The sequence below is a fragment of the Lissotriton vulgaris genome, chromosome 5 (assembly GCF_964263255.1).
Source record: "Lissotriton vulgaris chromosome 5, aLisVul1.2, whole genome shotgun sequence".
In the NCBI taxonomy this organism is placed as follows: Eukaryota; Metazoa; Chordata; class Amphibia; order Caudata; family Salamandridae; genus Lissotriton; species Lissotriton vulgaris.
In genome coordinates, this window is record NC_141693.1 from 1,547,116,899 (window position 1) to 1,547,143,488 (window position 26,590).

General features: G+C 44.9%; 7 non-coding genes across 7 annotated transcripts; all 7 read right to left on the reverse strand.

The window, feature by feature from the left end:
- TRNAR-UCG (transfer RNA arginine (anticodon UCG)) lies at positions 1 to 73 on the reverse strand. Its single transcript has one exon. It is a non-coding gene; the product is annotated as a tRNA-Arg (tRNA).
- An 8,397-nt stretch (positions 74 to 8,470) lies between these two features.
- TRNAR-UCG (transfer RNA arginine (anticodon UCG)) lies at positions 8,471 to 8,543 on the reverse strand. The gene has a single exon. It is a non-coding gene; the product is annotated as a tRNA-Arg (tRNA).
- A 2,127-nt stretch (positions 8,544 to 10,670) lies between these two features.
- Positions 10,671 to 10,743, reverse strand: TRNAQ-UUG (transfer RNA glutamine (anticodon UUG)). The gene has a single exon. It is a non-coding gene; the product is annotated as a tRNA-Gln (tRNA).
- Positions 10,744 to 22,739: 11,996 nt separating this feature from the next.
- TRNAR-CCU (transfer RNA arginine (anticodon CCU)) lies at positions 22,740 to 22,812 on the reverse strand. The gene has a single exon. It is a non-coding gene; the product is annotated as a tRNA-Arg (tRNA).
- A 790-nt stretch (positions 22,813 to 23,602) lies between these two features.
- Positions 23,603 to 23,675, reverse strand: TRNAR-UCG (transfer RNA arginine (anticodon UCG)). Its single transcript has one exon. It is a non-coding gene; the product is annotated as a tRNA-Arg (tRNA).
- A 1,520-nt stretch (positions 23,676 to 25,195) lies between these two features.
- Positions 25,196 to 25,268, reverse strand: TRNAR-UCG (transfer RNA arginine (anticodon UCG)). Its single transcript has one exon. It is a non-coding gene; the product is annotated as a tRNA-Arg (tRNA).
- Positions 25,269 to 25,912: 644 nt separating this feature from the next.
- TRNAR-CCU (transfer RNA arginine (anticodon CCU)) lies at positions 25,913 to 25,986 on the reverse strand. The gene has a single exon. It is a non-coding gene; the product is annotated as a tRNA-Arg (tRNA).
- Between the last annotated feature and the right edge of the window lie 604 nt (positions 25,987 to 26,590).

Consider the following 26,590-nt stretch of genomic DNA (forward strand, 5'->3'; position numbering starts at 1 on the left):
CGACCACGAAGGGACTCGAACCATCAATCTTCTGATCCGAAGTCAGACGCCTTATCCATTAGGCCACGCGGTCATATGTCCTGCTGTGCTTATTTTTATAATGTAGGTGGTATGCAAGGATGGGAAATATGATATTGATAGTTATTTAGGTTTACATCCCATTGTGTTTTTTCAGCTCCTTGCAATTAAAGCACTCTTTTGGAATTGATATAATGGAAAGGGGCGACCGAATCGGTCCCCCCGAACTTATGGCCGAGTGCCTCGATCCCCCCGGGAAGCCATTTTGGGCGGGAGGCGCGTCTCAGCTGGTATGCCCGAAGCGGCGTAGCTGGGGCGCGCTCGTTCCCGCCCTAGAGTGGGCTGGCCTAGACACCGACGCAGCCAGCCACGCCCTCAGGGGCAGGCAGGGGCGGGTATACGCCCGCCCTGAAGACGGATAAAAAGGGACGCAAGACCAGAAGACATCCTCTTGTTCTTGTGCTCTGAAGCTGCACCTCCTCGCTGCACGTGAGCTCGGGACAGAACGAAGAGCCAATTTTGAGCGTTTTAATCTCTCTCTTTGTCTTTTAGATACTTCGTCGGAAGGATGCCCAAGAAAGGAGCAAAGAGAATGTCGACTGACCAGTTGGTTCGGGCACTCATGAAGGACATGTCCGAAATTAAGAAGCGGTTGGCGGAGCGAGACGGCGAGGAGGGATCGGGGCGTCCACCGGCCGGAGGGAAGCCAAAGAGGCCGAGAAGGGGGCCGGTCGGGGGAGACGTCCCGGTTCCCTGTTCCCCGCTCGAGGCGCCAGCCCCGGTACCGGCCCCGGTACCGGATGAGGGGAATCCGATTCCCGTGATAGTTACCCCGACATCTGCCGGAGATATGCCTCCCGAGTTGGCAGCACAGTTAGCAGCATGGTTGGGGGACAGTAATGGGGGCGCCATGGCTACCGAAGCGCAAGCTCTCATAAAGCAGTTGCGCGAGAAACGTGATACAGCCAAGGTGCCCGCGCCGGATGCGGCGATAGACAAGCCACGAGGGACGGAAGTAGCGTCCGGTGCAGGTAAGCGGCCATTGCCGATTGCAAGGGATGAGTCAACACCCTCTCGTAGAGAAAGATTGGGGCAACATGTTCCTTTGCCAATAAAGGAAAAGATTTGGGCGGGGGAATACGTTAACATTTTCTCCCTGCTCGTTGATCACTATGAGGTCGAAACTGTTAAGGGTCAAAAGGATCTGATGCATCCGAGTGTTTGGCGCGCAAAAATGGCCGCCTTTAAAGTGAATGAAAATATTGGTAACTGGGGTAATGCTTGGGGAATTTTCACGGCAATTTTGGGGGAACGGAGGCCTGATTTGCTCCCTGAATTTCCAGTATATCAGTCACGAATTATGGGGTACTCGACATCACACCAAGGTAACCAATGGTTCTGTTATGACAACCTTTTCAGGAAAGCGATGGAGCATAACAAAAGTTTAACCTGGGACTGTTACGATTCTTTAACATGGAATAAGATGAAAGAGTCGGGAATGTTGAAAGTGCCATTGGTAGGGAGTGCTGTTAGTGAGTCCTCCCGCCAAAATGGGGGGACGCCCTTTCGGTCGGGTACGGGTACAGACGATTACCCGAGACCCGCCGGCAATACAGGGAAGAGGGGGTTCTGTTTCAATTTCAACAGAAGCAAATGTACTAGGCCCCCGGGGTCTTGTAAGTTCAAACACGAATGTAGTGGTTGTGGGGCACCCCATCCTGAGTCCTCGTGCAGAGCCAAATCGGGTGAAAATGGGGGTAGAGGAGGCGCTAAACAGGTCTAATATAGTCCGAGGGGCGCCTTTACCAACCCCGATTGATACCCTGGCGATGATTCCCTGGCTCAGCGAATACCCAGATCGTACTTCTGCTGGGGTGCTACGAAACGGTTTTTCATATGGTTTCCGCATCCCGGTGGGTAGCTTTCAGGGTGTCGGGTCGTGCAAAAATCAACTTTCCGTCTTGCAGCATACTACTGTAGTACAGGATAAGATCCGGAAAGAGGTTACCCGAGGTCGGGTTGCCGGCCCGTTTCCTGTCCCCCCGGTACCGAACTTTGTTTGTTCTCCTTTAGGGGTGGTCCCCAAGAAGGACCTGGGTGAGTTTCGATTGATTCACAATTTATCAGCCCCTCATGGCCTTTCTGTAAACGATGCAATTAATCCAGAAATGTGTTCGGTGCGGTACGCATCATTCGATGAGGCCGTAGCCATTTTGAATCGCCTGGGGCCCGGGACGCTGATGGCGAAATCAGATATCGAGTCAGCGTTCCGTTTGCTCCCGGTATACCCGGATGATCAACGTTTGTTGGGATTCACGTTTCAAGGTTTGTATTACATGGACAGGTGTATGCCAATGGGGTGCTCGATATCTTGTGCTTATTTCGAGAAATTCAGTAGTTTTCTGCAATGGGTTTACACGAAGAAAACAGGTTTTCGGAATGTGATGCATTACCTCGATGATTTTCTGTTCCTTGGGGCCGCTGGGGATGATGAATGTGCCCGGGCCTTGACTGAATTTTGTGTTTTAATGAATCAATTTCGCGTGCCGTTGGCACCAGGTAAAACTGTGGGTCCCACGACTTGCCTCGAGTTCCTCGGGATCGAGTTGGACTCTAGTGAGGGTTGTTTTCGTTTACCAGCTTCCAAAGTATCGAAATTCAAGACAGCCCTGCAAATGTGTATCACTGCATCTAAAGTTACGCTGCATCAATTGCAGCAATTGGTGGGGAAGTTGAATTTTGCCTTAAGGGTGATCCCGATGGCACGCCCCTTCTCCCGTTCGATTGCACAGGCGATGGTCGGCCTAAAAGAGGGTCACCATCGCACGAGGTTATCGGCCGAGGTCCGCCAAGACATGCGTATTTGGTTAGCATTCCTGGCGGATTTCAATGGTCGAGTCGTCTGGAACAAACCGGCCTTGTCCTCTGAAGAGCTGGGTCTATGGACGGATTCAGCGGGAAGCATGGGTTTCGGCGCCATCTTCGGCACAAAATGGTCGGCACAAAAGTGGCCAACATGGTGGCACGATGAGGGGCTGACGAGTAATATTGCTTTCCTTGAGCTGTTTCCTATTTTGGTGGCCCTCAGATCCTGGCCCGATGGTTTCAAAAATCATTCTGTCATATTTTGGTCTGACAATATGACCGTCGTAGAATGCATTAATAGTCAGGCAGCACGTTGTAAAATGATTTTGAGGCTGCTTAAAGAAATTGTCTTACTGTGTATGCAACTGAACGTGGTATTCAGAGCAAAACATGTCCCGGGGGTGATGAATCAGGCTGCTGATGCACTGTCTCGTTTTCAAATGCAGGCTTTCTCGGGTTTCCTTCCCTCAGCGGACCCCGAGCCAGCACCCTTTCCCGAAGCTCTCTGGTCTCTCGGTGCCCCGAACTTCGTTACCTCGTGGGAGAGAGTCTAGCACCAAGGACGAGGAAGGCATACGAAGGGGCGTTTCGGGCTTATTTGGCCTTTTTGGGGACTGAGAGAGGGGGACTTTGGGGGCATGAGGATTGGGTAGTACATTTTCTGATGTCCTTGCGTAAGGCTGGGAAGTCGGTGGCTACAGCCCAGAGGCATCGTGCTGCCATCTCCTTTGTTGCCAGGGCTCATAATATCCAGGACCCGACAGCGTCTTTTGCTGTACAGAAAGCGCTGCGTGGGTGGCAACGCCTTGAGGGTCGCAGAGTAGACGAGAGGCGCCCGATAGGTCTGGATAGGTTGTCCCAGTTGCTGGCCACACTCCCTGACATATTCTCGTCTCAGTTCGAGGCCTGTTTGTTCCGAGCCGCTTTTACGCTTGCATTTCACGGGGCTATGAGGATAAGTGAGCTGGTGGCAAGGAGCAAGCGGGATGTGGCGGGGGGTTTGTGCCGGGAACACGTTCAGATCAGGGGTGAGACTATGACGGTATCCTTTGTCAAGTCAAAAACCGATCAAAGTGGGGTGGGAGACTGCATAGTCATTCGCAGGATTCCAGGGTCCTCCATGTGTCCGGTGAGGTGTTTAGAGGATTACCTAGCACAAAGGGTGGCATCATGGGGGGGGACAATGTTGAGACACGCGGACGCCACCCCACTGACAAAGTTTCAGTTTCAGCGGGTGCTCGCGATGTCAATTACCGCAGCAGGCTTGGACCCGGGTGAGTTTGGGACCCATTCCTTTCGGATAGGGGCTGCCACTGAAGCTGCAGCCAGGGGTCTTAATGTGGAACAAGTAAAACGAGTGGGGCGTTGGTCCTCCAATTGTTATAAGAGGTATGTGCGGTTGCACATGTTGTGAAGCTGTAACAATGTACTCACGCTTCTTGTCTTTTGTTTGGTTTTCAGTTACGCAAGCCTTCGAGGCGGGGCGGACTATGCAGTCGACCCAACACCGGGCCAGCGGTCAGACATCACCGGCTGTGAGAAAGGAGGTGTGGGTCGTGGGCCACTCATACGTGAGGCGTGCCGCAGACGTATTCAAAGCAGGTGACATGATTCACGTAGCTGGGGAATACGGGTACAGGATGTCCTTCTACGGAAGGGGCGGTCTCTGTATTGACCAGTTTCAAGCTTACTTTGAGGGTTTGTTAGGGCGGATGAGGTCACCGCCGTCTATAGTCATAGTACATTTAGGGGGCAATGATTTGGTCACCACCGGTAGACGACTTCTCCTGGAGGCAATGCTTTCCACCGTAAGTTGGTTGGCGAGGAAAGTTCCGGGGTGCATAATTGCGTGGTCTCATATGATCCCACGAAAAGTGTGGCGGGGGGCTATTTCGATCCCTGCTTTGAACCATTCTGTTAGGAAACTTAATAACAAAATGAGTAGGTTGTTCCGTTCCAGGACATTGCATTCTATCTCGCACGGTTGTATTAATGATGACAGTATGTATTTGGGGGATGGTGTGCATTTGTCTCGGGTGGGAAATGAGTTACTCATAGGAGACTTCTTAGCATGGTTAAAAACGTTGGAACATGACCTTTAGCTAGGAGTTTTGGTGGGGGGCCCGGATAGCCGGTCAACTATCCGGGCCTGTGGCGGTAAGGTCATGATCGGTGAGCACTAATTAGTAGATCCCTATGAGTGGGCGTCACCCAACACGGATGGGAGCGCTCGGGAGAGGTGGCCATTGGCCCCTCAATGGGGAGGCGGTCCCTTCTAAGGATGGGTCGCCGGAAGTAAAGGAAAGGCGGTCAAGGCCCCTTCCTTTGTAGGAGGGGTTACAGCCCCCTCCTGGGGAATTTCCCGGGGCCAGTGACATCTGCGACGGCAGATGCGGTAAGTTGTGTGGGGTTGGGATAAGGGCCACGATACCTTCTAGATACCTCACACGAGTATTCGAACGACCTTTAACTGGCGTCGAGTTTTAGGTGCCCCCGTCAAGTCAAGGGAAATTGGTAGTAGTTGCACTTGAGGTACGCCTCCGTGCTGTCGCCCATCCCAAGTGGGAGGGGTAAGTCCGGTTAGGGATCTTGACACCGGTTATGACCTTGCCGTTGGCCCTTAAACGTTAGGTTGTACAATTTCAATATGTCAAGAAATGTTTTGTAGGTTGCTAGTTCGGCTAGGAGAACCTCTGTATTAGAGAATCTGTTAAGGTTAGCCAAACATCGCAATATGGTAATGAAATTGTACATAACATGAAACGTTTAATGTTTTAATTTTGTTTTAATAAATACGGCCGGGATGGTCACTCCATCCCACTTCCAAAAACTTCAAGAACTGTTTCCGGTTTCACTCCTTTTGGGGATTGTGTTGAGAGGGGGTGGCGGGTATCTCGGCTATATGGAAAGGGGCGACCGAATCGGTCCCCCCGAACTTATGGCCGAGTGCCTCGATCCCCCCGGGAAGCCATTTTGGGCGGGAGGCGCGTCTCAGCTGGTATGCCCGAAGCGGCGTAGCTGGGGCGCGCTCGTTCCCGCCCTAGAGTGGGCTGGCCTAGACACCGACGCAGCCAGCCACGCCCTCAGGGGCAGGCAGGGGCGGGTATACGCCCGCCCTGAAGACGGATAAAAAGGGACGCAAGACCAGAAGACATCCTCTTGTTCTTGTGCTCTGAAGCTGCACCTCCTCGCTGCACGTGAGCTCGGGACAGAACGAAGAGCCAATTTTGACCCACCCACCAGCCCCTGAAGACAGCCAGTTGTGTATACTAAAGTTGATTAATTTTGTTTTGTTTTCGTTTCCAGGTTGTAGTGCCATGTTGATTTTGAGTTAATAAAGAATGTTCGTTTTGAGTATGTTTGCCATTAAAGATATTCAGTTAGTGTCGAATTTTGATGTATGCTCTTTCAGTCATAGTGGCCAATGTATTCTTAGGTTAATTTGCACTGTCGTATTTATTTGGTAGGCGGTAAGGTCATGATCGGTGAGCACTAATTAGTAGATCCCTATGAGTGGGCGTCACCCAACACGGATGGGAGCGCTCGGGAGAGGTGGCCATTGGCCCCTCAATGGGGAGGCGGTCCCTTCTAAGGATGGGTCGCCGGAAGTAAAGGAAAGGCGGTCAAGGCCCCTTCCTTTGTAGGAGGGGTTACAGCCCCCTCCTGGGGAATTTCCCGGGGCCAGTGACATCTGCGACGGCAGATGCGGTAAGTTGTGTGGGGTTGGGATAAGGGCCACGATACCTTCTAGATACCTCACACGAGTATTCGAACGACCTTTAACTGGCGTCGAGTTTTAGGTGCCCCCGTCAAGTCAAGGGAAATTGGTAGTAGTTGCACTTGAGGTACGCCTCCGTGCTGTCGCCCATCCCAAGTGGGAGGGGTAAGTCCGGTTAGGGATCTTGACACCGGTTATGACCTTGCCGTTGGCCCTTAAACGTTAGGTTGTACAATTTCAATATGTCAAGAAATGTTTTGTAGGTTGCTAGTTCGGCTAGGAGAACCTCTGTATTAGAGAATCTGTTAAGGTTAGCCAAACATCGCAATATGGTAATGAAATTGTACATAACATGAAACGTTTAATGTTTTAATTTTGTTTTAATAAATACGGCCGGGATGGTCACTCCATCCCACTTCCAAAAACTTCAAGAACTGTTTCCGGTTTCACTCCTTTTGGGGATTGTGTTGAGAGGGGGTGGCGGGTATCTCGGCTATATGAGAATGTCACCAGTATGATAAGCTTTTGTTTTCTTTTTTGCATTTAAACCTCTTTCTTCATGAGATTAAAGCTCAGTTGTATGCTTTACATAGCTCTGGATATTTCCAGAAGTGGAGAGAAACTGTTTTGACAGTAGTACAAACTGCTCCTTTCTGGATATGCCAATTTACACACGCTCAAAGGTTGTATATGTTTCATGAATCCTGACTTGCCCTATTCAAGTAGCTGAAAGCCTGTCACCACCTCTAGAAACAACAGTTACACCAATCCAATTCAAATAATTTTTTCCAAAGGAATATCTTCTGCCGGGTCAAAGTTGCATCTGACAAAGATAGGTGTTTAAAAATCTACTTTGTAGTTTCAGAACACCAACATGACCCTGAAGAGTACAGAAGTAAAATGGTACCATTTCAAAGTTCCTAATACCTCATAAGATTCTGAGCGGAAGCATGTAATAAATATATAAATTTTTCTGGAAAAGTAAGAGTGGATATTGGTTTTCATCTCAGATGGGACTCGAACCCACAATTCCTTGCTTAGGAGGCCAGTGCCTTATCCATTAGTCCACTGAGAACAGATAAACACTGCAGTCTAGAGGCATTATTTAAATGTATTCAATCGTCAAACACTTGTGTCTGCACACAGGACATTTCTCAGTTCTCTCCATAAGTAAACTTCCCATTTTCATCCTCTTCCATCCCCGACTTTAACACTCTGTTCTGTGCTATAATGGAGGCTCTGCATTTCGAGCAAGTGGAGAGAATTCGGAGGAGAACCACTTTCGACTCAACACTTCTTCTTTCCTGGATGCTTTTCTCAATAAACTGGGCTTTGACAGTGGTATCAAGCCGTCCTTGTCTTCAGCAGGACACAGAAACAGGCACCAAGTCTCCTAACCAAGTTCAACCACACTCTGCAACTTAATAGACCAATGCATTACAAATTAGCCAACTGTGTCATCAGCAAAGGCAGCCAATGTGACAATCCTTTATAATTCTTCTGTAGTACTTTTCTTTCTTGTAGGCAAAATTAGCACTTTAACTGCAAAAATCATACAGATTTTACACTTGAAGCACTCCATGAACACACACCTTGCATTTCATCTACACACCCTTAAGCTAAAAACCCATTCTGTCAAGTCAAAATTCTGCAACCCTATTACATATTCAGTGCGTGTACATAGAAGCACTTCTTAATGCCACTAACATGGACAAGATTTTAGGCTGAAGATGCAATCTAAATGACTGTGCAGTATGTACTCCACTTCATGAATAATTAGGAATGAGAACATGATGGCTATAAGAGTATTGGAAGAGCCTGCTTCCATTCTGAATGGAAAGCTGGCATTGTGTGACCATTGGCAAAAACCGATCACGAAGGGACTCGAACCCTCAATCTTCTGATCCGAAGTCAGACGCCTTATCCATTAGGCCACGCGGTCATATGTCCTGCTGTGCTTATTTTTATAATGTAGGTGGTATGCAAGGATGGGAAATATGATATTGATAGTTATTTAGGTTTACATCCCATTGTGTTTTTTCAGCTCCTTTCAATTAAAGCACTCTTTTGGAATCGATATAATGAGAATGTCACCAGTATGATAAGCTTTTGTTTTCTTTTTTGCATTTAAACCTCTTTCTTCATGAGATTAAAGCTCAGTTGTATGCTTTGCATAGCTCTGGATATTTCCAGAAGTGGAGAGAAACTGTTTTGACAGTAGTACAAACTGCTCCTTTCTGGATATGCCAATTTACACACGCTCAAAGGTTGTATATGTTTCATGAATCCTGACTTGCCCTATTCAAGTAGCTGAAAGCCTGTCACCACCTCTAGGAACAACAGTTACACCAATCCAATTCAAATAATTTTTTCCAAAGGAATATCTTCTGCCGGGTCAAAGTTGCATCTGACAAAGATAGGTGTTTAAAAATCTACTTTGTAGTTTCAGAACACCAACATGACCCTGAAGAGTACAGAAGTAAAATGGTACCATTTCAAAGTTCCTAATACCTCATAAGCTTCTGAGCGGAAGCATGTAATAAAAATATAAATTTTTCTGGAAAAGTAAGAGTGGATATTGGTTTTCATCTCAGATGGGACTCGAACCCACAATCCCTGGCTTAGGAGGCCAGTGCCTTATCCATTAGGCCACTGAGGGACAGATAAACACTTGCATTCTAGAGGCATTATTTAAATGTATTCAATCGTCTGCACACAGGACATTTCTCAGTTCTCTCCATAAGTAAACTTCCCATTTTCATCATCTTCCATCCCCGACTTTAACACTCTGTTCTGTGCTATAATGGAGGCTCTGCATTTCGAGCAAGTGGAGAGAAATTGGAGGAGAACCACTTTCGACTCAACACTTCTTCTTTCCTGGATGCTTTTCTCAATAAACTGGGCTTTGACAGTGGTATCAAGCCGTCCTTGTCTTCAGCAGGACACAGAAACAGGCACCAAGTCTCCTAACCAAGTTCAACCACACTCTGCAACTTAATGGACCAATGCTTTACAAATTAGCCAACTGTGTCATCAGCAAAGGCAGCCAATGTGCCAATCCTTTATAATTCTTCTGTAGTACTTTTCTTTCTCGTAGGCAAAATTAGCACTTTAACTGCACAAATCATACAGATTTTACACTTAAAGCACTCCATGAACACATACTTACACACCTTGCATTTCATATTGGTTTTCATCTCAGATGAGACTCAAACCCACAATCCCTGGCTTAAGAGGCCAGTGCCTTATCCATTAGGCCACTGAGGGACAGATAAACACTGAAATCTAGAGGCATTATTTAAATGTATTCAATCGTCAAACACTGGTGTCTGTACACAGGACATTTCTCAGTTCTCTCCATAAGTAAACTTCCCATTTTCATCCTCTTTCATCCCCGACTTTAACACTCTGTTCTGTGCTATAATGGAGGCATTGCATTTCGAGCAAGTGGAGAGAAATCGGAGGAGAACCACTTTCGACTCAACACTTCTTCTTTCCTGGATGCTTTTCTCAATAAACTGGGCTTTGACAGTGGTATCAAGCCATCCTTGTCTTCAGCAGGACACAGAAACAGGCACCAAGTCTCCTAACCAAGTTCAACCACACTCTGCAACTTAATAGACCAATGCTTTACAAATTAGCCAACTGTGTCATCAGCAAAGGCAGCCAGTGTGCCAATCCTTTATAATTCTTCTGTAGTACTTTTCTTTCTCGTAGGCAAAATTAGCACTTTAACTGCACAAATCATACAGATTTTACACTTGAAGCACTCCATGAACACATACTTACACACCTTGCATTTCATCTACACACCCTTAAACTAAAAACCCATTCTGTCAAGTTAAAATTCTGCAACCCTATTACATATTCAGTGCGTGTACATAGAAGCACTTCTTAATGCCACTAACATGGACAAGATTTTAGGCTGAAGATGCAATCTAAATGACTGTGCAGTATGTACTCCACTTCATGAATAATTAGGAATGAGAACATGATGGCTATAAGAGTATTGGAAGAGCCTGCTTCCATTCTGAATGGAAAGCTGAGTTGTGTGACCATTGGCGAAAACCGACCACGAAGGGACTCGAACCCTCAATCTTCTGATCCAAAGTCAGACGCCTTATCCATTAGGCCACGCGGTCATATGTCCTGCTGTGCTTATTAGGTCTCGCCTTTACCATTCCGCAGGAATGGGAAGGGGAGAATTCAAGTCGGCTATTTTCTCTTCAAACCAAAGGGCTTTCAGCCACGGTTTTCTTGCCGTTCATGTGAATCACGTGATCAAACATGCACGAGCATTCACGTCCAGGGCTTCTCCTCCCCTAGCAGCACTCCTCCCACACCAGCACCTCCCCTCTCTCTCTCCGCAAACACAGCCTTGCCCGAGCAGCACTCCTCCCACACCAGCAACTCTCCCCTCCCACACCAGCACCTCCCCTCTCTCCCTCCGCAAACACAGCCTTGCCCGAGCAGCACTCCTCCCACACCAGCAACTCTCCCCTCCCACACCAGCACCTCCCCTCTCTCTCCGCGACTTCCCCCTCACACATCAGCACCTCCTCTCTTTCTCCCCGCCAACACAGCCTTGCCGTATCAGCACTCCTGCCACACCAGCACCTCCCAGGAAAAAAAAATGGCGGCCGCGCATGTAGTTTGTTTACATCTCTGCCACATGCGTTCTTAAATAGCATACCCTTTGTCACTACCTTTTATCTACACAGTATATTGCTACTGTCTCTTCCTACCTTTTATCTACACAGTATACTGCTACTGTCTCTTCCGAACCACACCTCTACCTGCAGCACAGTTCTGACACATCTTTGTATTTATTTTCACAGTAAATAATGTTGGACGCGCATTTCTTTGGAATATATATCTTATGCTGACTTGGCCTGTCACCTACAACGCCCTACATGTTACTTCTGAGTAAACACCAAGCACAACTCACCATGCCTCTCCCCTCTCCCTTGCACACACTCTTTCAGAGACACGCTTTCCGTTCGTGCAGCAGGTGCAGTGACACCGGACTCAGCAATCCATACTATCAAATTATTTCTTACATCTCTGCCACATGCGTTCTTAAATAGCATACCCTTCGTCACTACCTTTTATCTACACAGTATACTGCTACTGTCTCTTCCGAACCACACCTCTACCTGCAGCACATTTATGACACATCTTTGTATTTATTTTCACAGTAAATAATGTTGGACGCGCATTTCTTTGGAATATATATCTTATGCTGACTTGGCCTGTCACCTACAACGCCCTACATGTTACTTTTGAGTAAACACCAAGCACAACTCACCATGCCTCTCCCCTCTCCCTTGCACACACTCTTTCAGAGACACGCTTTCCGTTCGTGCAGCAGGTGCAGTGACACCGGACTCAGCAATCCATACTATCAAATTATTTCTTACATCTCTGCCACATGCGTTCTTAAATAGCATACCCTTCGTCACTACCTTTTATCTACACAGTATACTGCTACTGTCTCTTCCGAACCACACCTCTACCTGCAGCACATTTATGACACATCTTTGTATTTATTTTCACAGTAAATAATGCTGGACGCGCATTTCTTTGGAATATATATCTTATGCTGACTTGGCCTGTCACCTACAACGCCCTACATGTTACTTTTGAGTAAACACCAAGCACAACTCACCATGCCTCTCCCCTCTCCCTTGCACACACTCTTTCAGAGACACGCTTTCCGTTCGTGCAGCAGGTGCAGTGACACCGGACTCAGCAATCCATACTATCAAATTATTTTACAATATTTAAATGGCTGGGACACATACACGAATAATACATCTCTGTTCTTGTCTCTTTGTTATCCTATCCCAATCACGGACGACAACATGCACAAACAGACAACAGACTTTGTCTTTTGCATTCACGCACAGAAACACGTACACCACAGCCATCACACTCTATCTCTTTTCCTTTCATCCACGGAAACATGCACACGTTCACAACATTTACACGTGCATCTTGCAAGCATACCCACCCTTCCTTAGCTTATCCCTCCCTGTCTTAACTTCAGTCTTTTCATTCATCTGGCCCTTTCGTCCTTTTACTCTCGCAAATACGCACTAAGACAAACAGGGTAGACTCTTTCACTTTCATGCACAACTTTCTTTTCCCCTCTGTAAGGTGGGGAGGGGGCCAGAGTCTAACGTCTGGGGCCTAACCACCCCAGGAGACTAAATTGCTTTCAGCAGAGTCGTAAAGATTGTAATCTGTTGTAGGCCATCCGCGGGGAAATGCAAATGTTAACTACAGAGACCGAAAGGCGCCTTTTTTTCCGCCAAACCATAAAGCAAGGGAAGCAACTTTAGAAACAAGCGGCACGTTCTTTTACACTGTCGATGACATGCACGTACAATGGTCTTATTGTTGTTTATTATTTTTTTTTTTTTTTATACTTACGTTTCATAGTGGAAACTTTCACGTTCACAACATTTACACGTGCATCTTGCAAGCATACCCACCCTTCCTTACCTTATTCCACCCTGTCTTAACTTCAGTCTCATTCACAACACACATTCGTCACATAAATGCACACCCTCGAAAAACAACACTGCTGCTCACTCAGTTTGCACATGCAGATCACACAACTTCGCAACATCTTGGCAAATATTTTGCGTGAAAAAGAACAGGAAATATTACACGGCATTTTAGACACATTTGTCCCATGACTCCATAGGCCATCCTTCCTACTACGCTATTCCATCCTTTCGTTTTACATACAACTCACAACACTTTCAATAAGTGAGGCTTTTGACGACAAACAAATTATTTATAACATGCATCTTAAATACTATATACCAACTACAGCTGTACGTGCTCTTAAATAGCACACCCTTCGTCACTACCTTTTATCCACACAGTATATTGAGACAATTCTGCTGCTCCCTCCTAATGCACGCACAGATCACAACACTGCGACACATATATAAAAGTCTGTGTCATCGGAATTGACAATTTTTGCCAAACTATACACAACTTGGCCATACATCACACTAAATGTACACTACTTCTCAACACACATTAGTGACATGCATCTACACAATCGTGATCCGATTCGGCTACTCACTCATTAGGCACAGGGAGCTCATACCACTTTGCCACATCCCTTGAAGAATTTGACCTGCAAATACGGAACGAAAGTGCCTATGCTTTGTATATATAATAATTCCATGCCTGCACACACTACCTTTCAGAATCCGCAGCTCACTCCTTTTGCAAACACACAGGGCACACTCATTCTAAACATATCACTAACGCATTTCAATCAAAATAAAACTGTAAGCAAGTGCGTTACTCAACTCAGTGAAAGCACCTCTCAGTCACTGATCACAGAAATTACTCACACTGCACACAGGCCTCACTCAAAGTGCACACAGCCCTCACTAACACTTTACACAGACTTCAGAAAACACACTGCATACAGTACGCTATCAGTGCCTACTGCACACACTTACTGCACACAGACAGAACTTACAGTGCACCCAGCACTCACTCAAAAGAACGACACACGTCTTCAATACTATATAGTAACTACAGATGTATGTGTTCTTAAATAGCACACCCTTCGTCACTACATTTTATCTACACAGTATATTGATCCAATTCGGCAGCTCCCTCCTAATGCACGCACAGATCACAACACGCCGACACATATAGGAAAAAAATCTGTAGCATAGACATTTACACGTGCATCTTGTAAACAAAATCCCCCTGCTACTGTCTCTTCCGAACAATACCTCTACGTCTAGCACATTTATGACACATCTTTGTCTTTATTTTCACAGTAAATAATGTTGGACGCGCATTTCTTTGGAATATATATCTTATGCTGACTTGGCCTGTCACCTACAACGCCCTACATGTTCCTTCTGAGTAAACACCAAGCACAGCTCACCATGCCTCTCCCCTCTCCCTTGCACACACTCTTTCAGAGACACGCTTTCCGTTCGTGCAGCAGGGGCAGTGACACCGGACTCAGCAATCCATACTATCAAATTATTTAACAATATTTAAATGGCTGGGACACATACACGAATAATATCTCTCTGTTTGTGTTTTTGTTATCCTATCCCAATCACGAACGACAACATGCACAAAAAATAACAGACTTTCTCTTTTGCATTCACGCACAGAAACACGTACACCTTGACCACATTTACACGTGCTTCTTGCAAACAAACACCCCCTTCCTTCGGTGTCATTCATTCATTCATCTACACATTTAAGATTTTCTTATTCTGACGTGCACTTTTTTTCATTTTAAGCATAACACCGTGTCTTTCGATTGATGAAACAATAACATAAAAACATCTCTCTGTTGCATTCAGCACGCAAGGCAACATGCACAAACAGTACACCAAAAACAGATTTCTGCTCGTGCCTCTTGCTTATTCTATCCCAATCAGGCCCGTCCACACGCACGGCAGTAACACACAGCCATCACACTCTATTTCTTTTCCTTTCATCCACGGAAACATGCACACGTTCACAACATTTACACGTGCATCTTGCAAGCATACCCACCCTGCCTTAGCTTATCCATCCCTGTCTTAACTTAATCATTATTCAGTCATCTGCACCTTTCGTCCTTTTACTCGCGCAAATACGCACTAAAACAAACAGGCTAGACTCTCTCTTTCATGCACGACAACTTTTTTTTTTCTTCTTTCTTTTCACCTCTGTAAGGTGGGGAGGGGGCCAGAGTCAAACGTCTGTGGCCTAACCACCCCAGGAGACTGAATTGCTTTCAGCAGAGTCGTAAAGATTGTAATCTGTTGTCGCCCATCCGTGGGGAAATGCAAATATTAACTAAAGAGACCGAAAGGCGGTTTTTTTTTCACACAAACCATAAAGCAAGGGAAGCAACTTTAGAAACAATGTGTCAAGCGGCACGTTCTTTTACACATTCGATGACATGCACGTACAATGGTCTTATTGTTTTATACTTACGTTTCATAGTCCAAAGTTACACACAAAACATGCATAGCAACATCCCGAAGGGCCTGCTTAGGGCATTCACCCACAACAAATCGACCATCATAACACGATATTTTACGTGTGCGGATCAGGGCCGTCCACACACACCACAGTAACTAACACACAGCCCTCAGACTCTGTCTTTTCCCATTCAGCCACGGAAACACGCACACGTTCACAACATTTACACCTGCATCTTGCAAGCATATCCACCCTTACTTACCTTATCCCACCTTGTCTTAACCTCAGTCTCATTCACAACACACATTCGTCACATAAATTCACACCCTCGAAAACCAACCCTGCTGCTCACTCACTTTGCACAGGAAGATCACACCACTTCGCCACATCTTGAAAATTATTTGAAGTGCAAATTTTCAGACAATATTACACGCCACTTTTAACACATTTGTCACATGACTCCATAGCCCATCCTTCCTACTACGCTCTTCCATCCTTTCTTTTTACATAGAACTCACAACACTTTCATAAGTGACGCATTTGACGAAAAACACATTATTTAGAACATGCATCTTCAATACTATATACTAACTACAGCTGTACGTGCTCTTAAATAGCACACCCTTCGTCACTACCTTTGATCCATACAGTATATTGAGCCAATTCTGCTGCTCCCTCCTAATGCACGCACAGATCACAACACTGCGACACATATATAAAAGTCTGTGTCATCGGAATTGACAATGTTTGCCAAACTATACACAACTTGGACATACACACTAAATGTACACTACTTCTCAACACACATTAGTGACATGCATCTACACAATCGTCATCCGATTCGGCTACTCACTCATTAGGCACAGGGAGCTCATACCACTTTGCCACATCTCTTGAAGGATTTGACCTGCAAATACAAAACGAAAGTGCCTATGCTTTGTACATATAATAATTCCATGCCTGCACACACTACCTTTCAGACTACGCTGCTCACTCCTTTCGCAAACACACAGGGCACACTAATTCTAAACATATCACTAACGCATTACCATCAAAAGAAAAATGTAAGCAAGTGCGTTACTCAGTGCAAGCACCTCTCAGTCACTGCTCACAGCACTTACTCACACTGCACACAGGCCTCACTCAAAGTGCACACAGCCCTTTATAACACTTTACACAGACTTCTAACACAATGCATACAGTACGCTATCAGTGCGTACTGCACATACTTACTGCACACAGACAGAACTTACAGTGCACCCAGCACTCACTCAGTGCACGCAACAGTAAAAAAATTGCACACAAGCGTCATTCACACTACAGACAGCCCTCACTAACAATGCACACATCCTTCAAACACACTGCATACAGTACGCTATCAGTGCGTACTGCAATCAATATCTGCACACAGACAGAACGTACAGTGCACACAACCATCAATCAGTCCACACAGACCTCACTGTCAGTGCACACAGAACTCATTCTGAGACTTTTATCAACTCTAAATCCACCTGCACACAGGCGTCACTCACACTGCACACAGGCCTCACTAACAATGCACACATCCTTCAAACACACTGCATACAGTACGATATCCGTTCCTACTGCAGACACTATCTGCACACAGACATAACTCACAGTGCACACAACAATCATTCAGTCCAAACAGCCCTCCCTGTCAGTGCACACAGGCCTCAGTCGGGAAGTTTTTGTGCAGTTCTTAACAATCTACATAGAACACTAGCCCTCAGTATATGCTTAGCACATGCATACACACAAACACTATACATCCTTTTCTATCACACACAACTGATGAATAGATTACACAGTTACAATATGTTTGACATCTTAGTGTGCCAAGTGCTCTTTTACTTCACTAGCATTTATTGTGAAAGAATGAGCACGAATTCTTAACGTCACATTTAGGACTACAACGCCGCTATATTTTTACATTATCTTTATACCCACGTACCTTTTACACCCTTCATTGCTTTATACTTTGTTTAGTTTTAAAAATATATGGATAAATGTAAGATTTCCTCGGATTTACGTTACTTTTTTTCGGAATGCTTCTTCCTTGCTGCGTGCGTGAAGACACGTACATTAACAAGTGGTGCCTCAAGGAGACACGAAAGTCGCTATTGGCGCCACAATCGAACCTACATCTACATACACATTCACATTTTCACACTTGGGAGTTACACACATTATCACTGGAGACATCTCCCGGGGCCAAGGGAAGGGGATGTACCTTTCATCCTTTGTCCACTTCCAAACACCTTACCAGGAAACTTCTCCACTTCGGCCTATTTAAGATCACGAAAGGCTCATTGTGAGCCATAGCCTTTTTTGTCTCCAGAAACACAAGAGTGACCCACGGAACGACGCTGTATTTGCAACGAAGACTACAGATTCAAAGACACTACGCAACTACTTTGGAATGTAAGTGCATTTGTACTTTTTTTCGTACTACACTTGACTTTTCCTTACAAGTTTAAATTACTTGGTCGTCTCTACATTTCCTTATCTCTTTCTCCTCTCATTTTCAAGCTTTCTACCTCTACACATTCTCCCCTGTATCTCTCCACTTTCTAAACAGATATATTTTCAGCGTTCACTCTTTTAGGTCCCTTTAACAGCACACTCTTACCATTCATTTTCGCCTTTACTTTGCTCACTTCAGCTCATGAATACTTTCTTATTCGATCTTACCCTCCTTCTTATGGTTCCTATAACTACATTGCCAGATCCACAAAAATATTAACCAACACATTTGTTTCATTGACCTCACCCAAAAAATATCAATCGTACTCTAATGAGCATTAAAGACGGACGTAATACTTGTGACTAAATTATAATTTTTCTTTTACAGATACAACACAGACTGTTTGCTAATCATTCTGTACCACTTGTGATCTTCAACAAACAATAATTTAGGTGAGTACATCTGCATGTTACTGTTGTCATAGAATTATCTGTCTTACGGAAACGCTTAGTGAAATAAGGGTATTTTTAAAGGCCACTATACACTCCCTCTACCTGTCTCTATGATCAACATGACATACCACATAAGCGTCACACGATTGCACACACTTTTTGGACTACTCCGCTGCTCACTCATTTAGGACACGTATCTCACACCACTTCGCAATATCTTACAAATGTGTTTAGCAGTTACATTCATGGCTCATATTAACTGCCATTTTCAAATCATTTGGACCATGTTTGTGTCTCTTAATTATCCTATGCCAATCAATCACGTCCACACGCACGACAGGCAATAACAGCCCTTACACTACATCTCTTTTCCAGTCATCCACGGAAAAACTTACACGTTGACAACATTTACACGTGCATCTTGCAAGCATACCCACCCTACCTTACCTTATCGCCCCCTGTCTTCACTTCTGTCTCATTCATTCATTTGCACCTTTAAGGCTTTTACTCGCGCAAATACGCAGTAAAAGAACAAACACTCTAGAATCGTTCACATCCATGCACCACACGTTTGATTTTCATTTTTATCTTCACCTCTGTAAAGTGGGGAGGGGGCCACAGCAAAACGTTTGCGGACTTCATTACAATTAATCGTTCATATTAAATGCCATTTTGACATCATTTGCACCATGTTCGTGTCTCTTCCTTATTCTATGGCAATCAATCACGTCCACATCACCTACAACGCCCTACAGGGTCCTTCTCAGTAAACACCAAGCACAGCTCACCATGCCTCTCCCCTCTCCATTGCACACACTCTTTCAGAGGCACGATTTGCGTTCGTGCAGAAGGTGCAGTCACACCGCCATCAGGAATGCATACAATCAAAGCAATTTCTACTTTTTCACCAGCTGGGACACATACACGAAAAAACATCTCTGTTCGTGGCTCTTTCTTATCCTATCACAATAACGACCGCCAACACGCACAAACAGACCACAGTCTTTCTCTTTTGCATTCAGGCACAGGAACACGCACACTTTGAACACATTTACACGTTCTTATTCCAAGCAAACGCCCCCTGCCTTGTGTCTCATTCATTCATCTCCACTTTTCTGCCTTTCATATTCTGACGTACAATTTTTTCCCACTTTTAAACATACAACCCTGTCTTTCAATTGCTGGAACTATTACACAATATCATCTCTCTGTTACATTCAGCACGCAAGGCACACATAATCATCTCTCTCTTCCATTCAGCACGCAAGGCAACATGCACAAACAGTCCACCAAAATTATCTTTCTGGTCGTGGCTCTTGCTTATCCTATCCCAATCAGGCACGTCCACACGCACGACATGAACACACAGCCCTCAGACTCAAGCTCTTTTCCATTCATCCACGGAAACACGCACACTTTCACGACTTTTACACGTCCATCTTGCAAGCATACCCAACCACCCTGCCTTACGTTTTGTCTCATTCACTCATCCACATGTTTCTGAGTTTCACTTGCGTAAATACGCCCAAAAACACAACAAACACACAAATTCGCTCTCCAAACATCCCCCCCTCCCACAAAAAAAAAAACGCACGCCAACATGCACACGTGAGTGCCTCTTCCTTATCTTATTACACGCATGCCCGGTAACATGCACAAACAGCTTACAGACTCTCTCTTTTCCATACACGCACGTAAACACGCACACGTTCACAACATTTAGACGTGCATCTTGCAAGCATACATACCCATCCTGCCTTACATTCTGTCTCATTCACTTATCAAAATTTTTATGTGTTTCACTAAAACACAAGCAACACACAAATTCTCTATCCCAAACACACCCCCACACTCACAGTCTCTCTTACACGGAAATACTCACACTCATCCTCACTCACCCTCAACACCACACACTCACTCACCCTCACTCACCCTCAACTCATTCACCCTCAACACCTCACCCTCAACTCCTCACTATCAAAACCTCACCCTCACTCACACTCAAATCCTCATCCTCACTCACTCACCCTCAACACCTCACCCTCACTCACTCACCCTCACTCACCCTCAACTACTCACCCTCAACACCTCACACAAAAAAACTCACCCTCAACACCTCACCCTCAACACCTCACCATCAACACCTCACTCACCCTCACTCACACTCACTCTCACTCACTCTCACCCTCACTCACCCTCACTCACCCTCACCCTCACACACCCTCACTCACCCTCACTCACCCTCAACTCCTCACTCACCCTCACTCATCCTCACTCACCCTCAACGCCTCACCCTCACCCACCCTCAACACCTCACCCAAACTCACATTCACCCTCACTCACCCTCACGCTCACTCACTCTCACTCACCCTCAACACCTCAATCACCCTCAACACCTCACTCACCCTCAACACCTCACTCACCCTCAACACCTCGCTCACCCTCAACTCCACAGTCACCCTCACTCACCCTCACACGCACTCACCCTCAATTCCTGAACCCTCACACTCACACACTCACACCCCCTCACGCTCACACCCCATCAGCCTCACACCCCCTCACTCACACTCACTCACACTCAATGACAATAACTCACACTCAGACTCACACACCCTCACGCTCACACACCCTCACCCTCACACCCCATCACCCTCACACCCCCTCACTCACACTTACTCACACTCAATGACAATGCCTCACACTCACCCTCACTCACCCTCAACGCCTCCACCTCAACTCCTCACCCGCACTCACCCTCACTCACCCTCAACACCTCAATAACCCTCAACACCTCACCCTCAACACCTCACCATCACTCACCCTCAACACCTCACTCACCCTCAACTCCTCACTCACCCTCAACACCTCACTCACCCTCACTCTCACTCATCCTTACTCACCCTCAACACCTCACCCTCATCTACGCAACGCCACTCATCTACTAAAAGACACTCAACTACGCAACGCCACTCAACTACGCAATGCCACTCAACTACGCAACGCCACTCAACCACGCAACGACACTCAACTATGCAACGACACACACACAATCAACGCCACTCACACATGCAACACCACTCACACATGCAACGCCACTAAACAACGCAACACCACTCAACTACGCAACGCCACTCAACTACGCACACATGCAACGCCACTGCCACGTGCAACGCCACTCACACATGCAACGCCACTCACACTGCCAACAACACTCACACAGCCAACGCCACTCACACAGGCAACACCACTCACACAGGCAACACAAATCACACAGCCAACGCCTCACACACAGGCAACACCTCTCACACAAGCAACGCCACTCGCACACGCAACACCACTCACACACGCAACGCCACTCACACACGCAACGCCACTCACACACGCAACGCCACTCACACACGCAACGCCACTCACACACACAACGCCACTCACACACGAACAACACTCACGTTGCCAATAGATCGCGCAGTACGACAGGTGGAACTATTACAATGACAAATAACAATGCCTTTCACTGTTGTTATCATTTAGAATACATAAAGGGCTTTGTCATTTACACAACCAATAGCTCAAACTTTCCTACTGCGAGACCTATTGGCAACGCCAGTGCTTGTTTTTATAATGTAGGTGGTATGCAAGGATGGAAAATATGATATTGATAGTTATTTAGGTTTACATCCCATTGTGTTTTTTCAGCTCCTTTCAATTAAAGCACTCTTTTGGAATCGATATAATGAGAATGTCACCAGTACGATAAGCTTTTGTTTTCTTTTTTGCATTTAAACCTCTTTCTTCATGAGATTAAAGCTCAGTTGTATGCTTTACATAGTTCTGGATATTTCCAGAAGTGGAGAGAAACTGTTTTGACAGTAGTACAAACTGCTCCTTTCTGGATGTGCCAATTTACACACGCTCAAAGGTTGTATATGTTTCATGAATCCTGACTTGCCCTATTCAAGTAGCTGAAAGCCTCTAGAAACAACAGTTACACCAATCCAATTCAAATCATTTTTACCAAAGGAATATCTTCTGCCGGGTCAAAGTTGCATCTGACAAAGATAGGTGTTTAAAAATCTACTTTGTAGCTTCAGAACACCAACATGACCCTGAAGAGTACAGATGTAAAATGGTACCATTTCAAAGTTCCTAATACCTCATAAGCTTCTGAGCGGAAGCATGTAATAAATATATAAATTTTTCTGGAAAAGTAAGAGTGAATATTGGTTTTCACCTCAGATGGGATTCGAACCCACAATCCCTGGCTTAGGAGGCCAGTGCCTTATCCATTAGGCCACTGAGGCCTGGATAAACACATGCAGTCTAGAGGCATTATTTAAATGTATTCAATCGTCTGCACACAGGACATTTCTCAGTTCTCTCCATAAGTAAACTTCCCATTTTCATCCTCTTCCATCCCCGACTTTGACACTCTGTTCTGTGCTATAATGGAGGCTCTTGATTTCGAGCAAGTGGAGAGAAATTGGAGGAGAACCACTTTCGACTCAACACTTCTTCTTTCCTGGATGCTTTTCTCAATAAACTGGGCTTTGACAGTGGTATCAAGCCGTCCTTGTCTTCAGCAGGACACAGAAACAGGCACCAAGTCTCCTAACCAAGTTCAACCACACTCTGCAACTTAATAGACCAATGCTTTACAAATTAGCCAACTGTGTCATCAGCAAAGGCAGCCAATGTGCCAATCCTTTATAATTCTTCTGTAGTACTTTTCTTTCTCATAGGCAAAATTAGCACTTTAACTGCACAAATCATACAGATTTTACACTTGAAGCACTTCATGAACACATACTTACACACCTTGCATTTCATCTACACACCCTTGAGCTAAAAACCCATTCTGTCAAGTCAAAATTCTGCAACCCTATTACATATTCAGTGCATGTACATAGAAGCACTTCTTAATGCCACTAACATGGACAAGATTTTAGGCTGAAGATGCAATCTAAATGACTGTGCAGTATGTACTCCACTTCATGAATAATTAGGAATGAGAACATGATGGCTATAAGAGTATTGGAAGAGCCTGCTTCCATTCTGAATGGAAAGCTGAGTTGTGTGACCATTGGCAAAAACCGACCACGAAGGGACTCGAACCCTCAATCTTCTGATCCGAAGTCAGACGCCTTAGCCATTAGGCCACGCGGTCATATGTCCTGCTGTGCTTATTTTTATAATGTAGGTGGTATGCAAGGATGGGAAATATGATATTGATAGTTATTTAGGTTTACATCCCATTGTGTTTTTTCAGCTCCTTTCAATTAAAGCACTCTATTGGAATTGATATAATGAGAATGTCACCAGTATGATAAGCTTTTGTTTTCTTTTTTTGCATTTAAACCTCTTTCTTCATGAGATTAAAGCTCAGTTGTATGCTTTACATAGCTCTGGATATTTCCAGAAGTGGAGAGAAACTGTTTTGACAGTAGTACAAACTGCTCCTTTCTGGATATGCCAATTTACACACACTCAAAGGTTGTATACGTTTCATGAATCCTGACTTGCCCTATTCAAGTAGCTGAAAGCCTGTCACCACCTCTAGAAACAACAGTTACACTAATCCAATTCAAATAATTTTTTCCAAAGGAATATCTTCTGCCGGGTCAAAGTTGCATCTGACAAAGATAGGTGTTTAAAAATCTACTTTGTAGTTTCAGAACACCAACATGACCCTGAAGAGTACAGAAGTAAAATTGTACCATTTCAAAGTTCCTAATACCTCATAAGCTTCTGAGCGGAAGCATGTAATAAATATATAAATTTTTCTGGAAAAGTAAGAGTGGATATTGGTTTTCATATCAGATGGGACTCGAACCCACAATCCCTGGCTTAGGAGGCCAGTGCCTTATCCATTAGGCCACTGAGGGATAGATAAACAGTGCAGTCTAGAGGCATTATTTAAATGTATTCAATCGTCAAACACTGGTGTCTGCACACAGGACATTTCTCAGTTCTCTCCATAAGTAAACTTCCCATTTTCATCCTCTTCCATCCCCGACTTTAACACTCTGTTCTGTGCTATAATGGAGGCTCTTGATTTCGAGCAAGTGGAGAGAAATTGGAGGAGAACCCCTTTCGACTCAACACTTCTTCTTTCCTGGATGCTTTTCTCAATAAACTGGGCTTTGACAGTGGTATCAAGCTGTCCTTGTCTTCAGCAGGACACAGAAACAGGCACCAAGTCTCCTAACCAAGTTCAACCACACTCTGCAACTTAATAGACCAATGCTTTACAAATTAGCCAACTGTGTCATCAGCAAAGGCAGCCAACGTGCCAATCCTTTATAATTCTTCTGTAGTACTTTTCTTTCTCGTAGGCAAAATTAGCACTTTAACTGCACAAATCATACAGATTTTACACTTGAAGCACTTCATGAACACATACTTACACACCTTGCATTTCATCTACACACCCTTGAGCTAAAAACCCATTCTGTCAAGTAAAAATTCTGCAACCCTATTACATATTGAGTGCATGTACATAGAAGCACTTCTTAATGCCACTAACATGGACAAGATTTTAGGCTGAAGATGCAATCTAAATGACTGTGCAGTATGTACTCCACTTCATGAATAATTAGGAATGAGAACATGATGGCTATAAGAGTATTGGAAGAGCCTGCTTCCATTCTGAATGGAAAGCTGAGTTGTGTGACCATTGGCAAAAACCGACAACGAAGGGACTCGAACCCTCAATCTTCTGATCCGAAGTCAGACGCCTTATCCATTAGGCCACGCGGTCATATGTCCTGCTGTGCTTATTTTTATAATGTAGGTGGTATGCAAGGATGGGAAATATGATATTGATAGTTATTTAGGTTTACATCCCATTGTGTTTTTTCAGCTCCTTTCAATTAAAGCACTCTATTGGAATTGATATAATGAGAATGTCACCAGTATGATAAGCTTTTGTTTTCTTTTTTTGCATTTAAACCTCTTTCTTAATGAGATTAAAGCTCAGTTGTATGCTTTACATAGCTCTGGATATTTCCAGAAGTGGAGAGAAACTGTTTTGACAGTAGTACAAACTGCTCCTTTCTGGATATGCCAATTTACACACACTCAAAGGTTGTATACGTTTCATGAATCCTGACTTGCCCTATTCAAGTAGCTGAAAGCCTGTCACCACCTCTAGAAACAACAGTTACACCAATCCAATTCAAATAATTTTTTCCAAAGGAATATCTTCTGCCGGGTCAAAGTTGCATCTGACAAAGATAGGTGTTTAAAAATCTACTTTGTAGTTTCAGAACACCAACATGACCCTGAAGAGTACAGAAGTAAAATGGTACCATTTCAAAGTTCCTAATACCTCATAAGCTTCTGAGCGGAAGCATGTAATAAATATATAAATTTTTCTGGAAAAGTAAGAGTGGATATTGGTTTTCATCTCAGATGGGACTCGAACCCACAATCTCTGGCTTAGGAGGCCAGTGCCTTATCCATTAGGCCACTGAGGGATAGATAATCAGTGCAGTCTAGAGGCATTATTTAAATGTATTCAATCGTCAAACACTGGTGTCTGCACACAGGACATTTCTCAGTTCTCTTCATAAGTAAACTTCCCATTTTCATCCTCTTCCATCCCCGACTTTAACACTCTGTTCTGTGCTATAATGGAGGCTCTGCATTTCGAGCAAGTGGAGAGAAATTGGAGGAGAACCACTTTCGACTCAACACTTCTTCTTTCCTGGATGCTTTTCTCAATAAACTGGGCTTTGACAGTGGTATCAAGCCGTCCTTGTCTTCAGCAGGACACAGAAACAGGCACCAAGTCTCCTAACCAAGTTCAACCACACTCTGCAACTTAATAGACCAATACATTACAAATTAGCCAACTGTGTCATCAGCAAAGGCAGCCAATGTGCCAATCCTTTATAATTCTTCTGTAGTACTTTTCTTTCTCGTATGCAAAATTAGCACTTTAACTGCACAAATCATACAGATTTTACACTTGAAGCACTCCATGAACACATACTTACACACCTTGCATTTCATCTACACACCCTTAAGCTAAAAACCCATTCTGTCAAGTCAAAATTCTGCAACCTATTACATATTCAG